Raw genomic sequence first — 6396 nt, 5'->3', positions numbered from 1 at the left:
GGGAGAAGGGGATGCTGTTTCTGTCCCAGTAATTGCTTTTGTGGGTGGAGGGGGATTCTCACCAACTTCCCCACCCCTCTCAGCCCCTCCCCATCCCCAGAGAACACCCTTCCTCACGTGGGTCTGCAAAATTAGGAAATATGCATTTTTCAGTAAATAACATGTAACTTCCATGTGGATGCCCTGTAATGAGTATACACAAAGCCTGAGACTGTAACCAGTGCTTTTATCTTACTTATTTGTTGTCTTGCCTGGATTGTATACTTAGTTGTTTGAATCATGCTCTTGATGTGTAACAGGAAGGCAGCTAGTCATTAAATGAGATCCTGCTTTTCACTACAATCCTTCAAAATCATCCTGGCTTTGCTACAACTCTCTGATCCATGTATGAGACTCAAAGCCATTCCTAGGTCAGATGCTCCTAAACATACTTGAGAGTCAACAAAGGAATTTTGTTTGAATCCAGGCTACAGGACATGAAATAAATGTTCCTGAAAGAAAGTTCTCTTCTAGCTTGTCTTGGTTCAGTGCATCCTGCACTTTAACTCATGCCTCTGGTTCTAGAATTTGGCTCTGTCTCTCACAGTGTTAAGCATCTGGGCTTTCAGGCTTTTCAGAATGCTATATACTTTAGGAAGGTCAGCACTTTGTAACAATTTTCCAAAGAAAACAGTCTTTGTTGCCATAACCTTCTTGTATAACCAAGTTCACAGAGCCTGGAAGCATTTTGTAATTGTATTGAAACAGCAAAAACTGCCCTGGGGGACCACCCAAGGGACAGGGGTAAATTGGTTACCTCCATTAAGTGATCTTTAAGCATCAAATTTTAGTAGAAATGTTGGGGAGTAAGCAATCACTTAAAAAAGAGGTTGCCTGAGGTCTGAGAGTGCAAGTTGGCCTATATTTAATAACTGCAAGGTCATTGCATGAAATCAGTAAGAGGAAGCAGAGAGAAGTGGGTATCTTATTTCCATACTGTGCTCTGATGGTTGGTGATGTCAGCAGACCTTCAAAATGGAATGATTGCCTTTAAAATATCATATCATCTTGTTAACGAGAAAGGAGATCAAAGAATTTACTCCAATATCCAGTCATGACACTATAATTTAAAAGTGCTCTACAATGATTCCCATCCCAGGACCTCAAATTCTTTCTCTTAATTAATTTCATTCATTGAAACTGCTCTAAGGGCCAGAGATTTTTATGGCTCTCTTGCAAGGAAGTCAGGTTACATGCAGGGAATTCTCAATTATGCACGCTAATAATAGGGGAGATCGGGAGTGAAGATTATCCTGAATAGTGGATAATCCAAAAATCCTCTCTGTTGGCCTTTGGAAGGTATGGCATTATTATTATGTGTTATGTTTGTTGCTGCTAGGGGTTTTATTATTTATTTATTTATTTATTTTTTTGGCATGAGACATTAAGCAGGATACTAACAGAAAGAACCATAATGCCAACTTGACCAAGCGCTGGTTCAGAGGGTGGCTTGGGAACATCCTGAATGGCAACAGAGAGGACACCCGGTATAAGGCATGCATGCGATAGATGAAGGACAGCAAACACATATAAATCTGAAATTTATGTTGTCAGGGAGAAAAGCGATCCTTGCCATTTTTTCTCTGCTCTCTTAATAACCTGGCTATTTCTCTTCAGTTAAATGACGAGGAAAGAAAACTGAAATGAATGTGAATTTGCATTACAAATTTGAAATGGTGAAGTTTAAAAAATTTCCTCTATTTGTCAGATATATAAAAATAGACATTTGGGGCCCGGTAAAACCTAGAGGGGCTTATTATGCAGGGACTTGTTTTTGCTAATGATTCTAAGTGGGATCAGCAGGTAATCAGTTGAGAATGGAGTGTGAAAAGGGAATTAAAATATACACTTGGTATTTGGTTCAAAATACCCCAGAGTGTCCCAGGTATTCATGCTCCCTGTCAGCCCCCATAGGAAGCATCTTTATCTTGGACACATAGATCCTAAACACAGTTCTTCTCCATAGTACTTCCCCTAAATTGATGCACCAGCAGGTGTGCAGAATGTCTTCTGCGTTGCAGCCACTGGTAGGATAAGGATCAGGAGCAAGAACATTTATTCATTCGTCTGTCCATCTATGTATTTACTTATTTACCTCCTGTATACAAAGCACTTTGTTAGACAGGTGAAGGATACTGAATGTGCCTACAATACACGTCGTCTCTGAGCATACTATCTACCCAGTAATATAGGATATTTCATGTAAGAAGCAATTAACTAAGCAAGTAAAGTTCAAATGATAACGTAAGTTCTGTAGTCAGTGTGAGGAGTGTGTTTTGGGTCAGACCTTCTACCTTCTGCCTGAGGTGTCTACTTATGCCAACTCCCTTCATTCTCACAAGGAGCCTGTATAACACCCAAGTATAAAAAATGGTGCTCAGAGAGAGAGGCTGGAACCAGACTGCAATTCAGCCCCGGACTTCAGATTCCAACAGGACATTCCATATCCGTTCTCCAGGAAACAAAAGTAGAAAGTGGATGAAGGAGTCATGGATGGAAATGTAAAAAAAAAAAAAAAAAAAAAAAAAAGTTGACCCAGTTGGGATGGAGGGGAAGGCATAGTTTGCATATGGAACTAAATATTAAAAAAGAGAAATCCTTAGTCACAGCATACTGAGGGAAAATAAGCAACTAAAACTATGGCAACTAAATTGGACAGGATGAGTGAATGCCACCATATCCTTTTCTGGGCTCATGACCTTGCAATTATGAGTCTAGGTTTCTTCCTCTACTGCTCAGGTTACCTCATAGATGACTGAAAAGTTCATATTATATGCTGTACATTAAGATGTTTTTAAATTGGCACAGTAAATTGAATATCTTAAATTGGCAAGTGCTTTTATTGAAAATACTCTTTTAGTCACACCTAAATTCGCTAAGCCAGAGAGCTCTAAATTGGGATAAGCCACAATTGTTTTATGATGTCATTATGAAGCTGGCACTGAGAAGTGTTAGTTCACCAATTGCAGCTTTGAGATGGCCTTTTCTAGATCCATTGGTCCATATTATATGGTGCAGCTGACAAAGAGTTATTGTTGCATATTCCGATGTCGTACCCTAAGCCCCAGTCTGTATCTATTGAATTTAACTGTTTGATAAATGAAGACAGAAAAGCTAAGCTATTTACTGCTGTCAGCATTAGATAAAGAAATTTCACTTAAAATTAGAAGAGATTTCACTTAAATAAATTTCACTTAGATAGGAAGTTTCACTTAAAAATTACCAACAAGAGTTACCAAATTATTCCATTGCTTTTCTAGTGATCGTTGCACAAAATGTTGCATCGAATTGTCTTTTTCAGTTGCAGAAACGTCAAGAATTTTCTTCATGCATTTAACCTTTGCCAGCCACCCTCTACATGATGCAACATCAAAGGAATTCCTTTGGGAAAAACTAGATAATCAGGTTTGTGAGGGAAGACCTTTCATATGTCATCATTGCTTACCTAACTATAGTGAAGTATAATTTTGTAAGCAAGGAAGAATCAAAAAAGATATGACAGAAATCCTTTTTAGCCAGGTTCTTAAAAACTGACCCAAACAATGTTAGATTTTTATCTTCCATGGCAAATCAGGTGTCAAGGTGAATTTGGATACCACGTACATTGAATGAACTTCTCAATTAGATGACAACCAAACGATATTCTCAAGTTCCTATAACTTAACAATATAGAAATAAAGGCCTTTAATCTCTTATTTTCCTCCACAATCCTCTGTCCAGTCCAGCATTGGAGAAAAGAGGAATCTTGTTATGAACGCTTTTGAGAACAAAGCATCAGCTTTTTTATTAGAGACTGGGAGCACAGCTTATGTATACATGCCTCAGCGTCAGGTAAATCAATGACTGTTTTTTTTTTTTTTTTCTCTTTCATCCCTGGAAAACTTTGATGTTTACAATAGAAAGCCACCATTAAACACAAAGATTACCACTGATGCCAAACTGGCTGCAGTAGAACTTGATCTCTGCTAAGTGAGGATGCTTGGTGTAGAAAGAGGTATCTTTTGTCTTTTCAGACTAGATGGTGATTACCTAAAATGTTAAATGCGTAGCATCTACACATACAGGCACTTTACTATGACTTTACTATGACTGCGGTTAGGTCATCTGAACAAATGTGAAGCTATTTTCCATTTCTATGTAAGAATAAACTGATTTTTAGATGTGTACTTTTTAGAACACTTTCAACTATATTATCTCTCAATTATCACACCAGTTCTGTGGTATATATTAGGTACATGTTTCAAAACAAAAACAAAAAGAAGAAACAAACATGCAAGTTTTAGAGACTTTCCCTAAATTTATGTAAGTTTAAATGATGTGGCAGCATCAGAAACAGATTTTATAGTGTCTAGAAATTTGTCTAGAATATTTACAGTCACCTGTATCCTACCACTTTCCTCAATGACAATGAAAATACTTATTATAAGGATCAATAGCTCTAGAAATGGATAGTGTTGGAATATGGTTTAATTTTATTGATCAGTCATATTCTATATTTTAATGGCTACCATTTTAGCATGGCATTTTTAGTGGTTGTTACTCATGAGATATAGATCACAGAAAAGTTCTAATTTTCATACATCTGGCTAGCAATTTTTAACATCAGGAGGCCCCTAGAATTCCTGTTTACTTATTAGATGTTTAGACAGACATGATAAAATAGAATCTCAACAAATGTATGAATGGTGGCCATATCCCAGAGACGTTGGGAATAAGGCTCATGAACATAAGAATAAAGCTCACGAATAAGAGCCATGAAGAGCCACTCTAAAAAGGGAGGGGGGTAGGGTACAATTGGGGTAGGGAGAGCAAGCATTATCCAGGGATAGCTAGTAACTTATCTGGAGGTAAAAGATGGTCAGATGATATTGACTCCCTTTTAACAAGGGGAAAAAAAAAAAGTTGTTTTTTTTTTTTTTTTTTTGTACAGCAATGGGTGGGCTTCCTCAAATTCCCTTTCCCTGTTCCCTGTTTCTTATAGTTATTCAAATGAGGAATAAGCCATTGCCAGGATCCAGTTCTATTTTGTGCTCACAAAGGGCAGGCTGTTCCAACAAGCTGTGCCTGCTTGAATGCATGGCTGACTGAGAGGTAACATCATGGATTTGGGGGTGGGGAGGAAAAGGATAAAGATTATCTTATGAGAACCCAATATGAGAATAGAACAAAGCATGAGAACCCAGAGAACAATAGAAGGGATAAAGTGGGACCCAGGAGAGACAAAATGGTCAAAGATGTATCCATTAAAAGTAATAGCTACTTGAAAGCGATACCTATACTACCAAAGATAGAGAATAAAGATAACTTCTGGGAACCTTGAAGACCCAATAATAATCATGAAATGCAGAGGTTTTTCATTGCCTGTATGATTGATTGAAGAACAAAAATGCTAAACCATGCATTTTGTCTCATTTGGTTGAGAACAAACTGCCATTTTAAAAAGTCTGAGAGGAGATCGGGGGTGGCTCAGTCAGTTAAGCGTCCGACTCTTGATTTCAGGTCAGGTCATGATCTCACAGTTTGTGAGTTTGAGCCCCACATTGGGCTCTGCACTGACAATGTGAAGACTGCTTGGGATTCTCCCTCTCCCCCTGTCTCTGCCCCTCCCCAGTGCTCTCTCTCTCTCTCTCTCTCTCTCAAAATGAATAAATAAATAAATAAATATTTTTTAAAAGTCTGGGATTTCTTGCCTATGCTTAACTCCCTTAGAAGATCATGTATAGTGTTTAAGAACAAGGAATGAAGAAATGTAAGGAGTTTGAATCAGCTCTACTATTTATTATCTGGGTGATGACAGATAAATTACTCAAATTCTTTTGACCTCAGTCTTCTCTTTTGTTAATTGAGATAGTAGTACGTTCCTTGCAGGTCGTTAAAAGGTTCTGTTCCATGATGTACGTACAACTTTTAGCACAGTGTTCAGTGCTAGACTCAAGTCAGTGTGTGATGATAGCCCTGGATACTGCGAAGAAAAAATAAAAAATGTTCGTGTCACAAAATGACTGAACTTTTAGCTGCATTCCACACAAGTGACCAACGTGTTCTGTTGCCTCTAAATGATTTCTTTTTATCACTTACTTAACCCTTTGGCTCTCTCCCAGTTTTCTTTCCTCCAAGAAGCATCCAAACTGATCTTTGAAAAATGCAAGGCAGGTCATGATGCACCACAGAGTAAGTCTCTCCCTTGTCTTCCCTTTGCACTCCACATAACATATCCAATCCCTTACTGGGAACCATCTCCCTACCCCCTCTCTACCTCTCCTCCCACTTTCCCGAGATAGGTTTCTTCTCATTTCTCCTACACATTACACAAGTTCCTATTTTTAGATATTTGCTATAGACATTTTCCTCTGCCTG

At 38.2% G+C, this 6396-nt stretch overlaps 1 long non-coding RNA gene across 7 annotated transcripts in view; it reads right to left on the bottom strand.

Annotated features, from left to right (window-relative positions):
- Positions 1 to 5796: 5796 nt before the first annotated feature.
- The window catches only part of LOC111562346, a 79743-nt gene continuing 79143 nt past the window's right edge, over positions 5797 to 6396 (bottom strand). For all 7 annotated transcript variants that reach the window (XR_006585311.1, XR_006585309.1, XR_006585314.1 and 4 more), the window contains one exon: positions 5797 to 6001. This is a non-coding gene — a long non-coding RNA (uncharacterized LOC111562346). The remainder of the gene's footprint in view (positions 6002 to 6396) is intronic.

This window comes from Felis catus, chromosome A1 (assembly GCF_018350175.1).
Source record: "Felis catus isolate Fca126 chromosome A1, F.catus_Fca126_mat1.0, whole genome shotgun sequence".
Classification (NCBI taxonomy): Eukaryota; Metazoa; Chordata; class Mammalia; order Carnivora; family Felidae; genus Felis; species Felis catus.
This window is presented reverse-complemented; position numbering and strand designations above follow the sequence as displayed.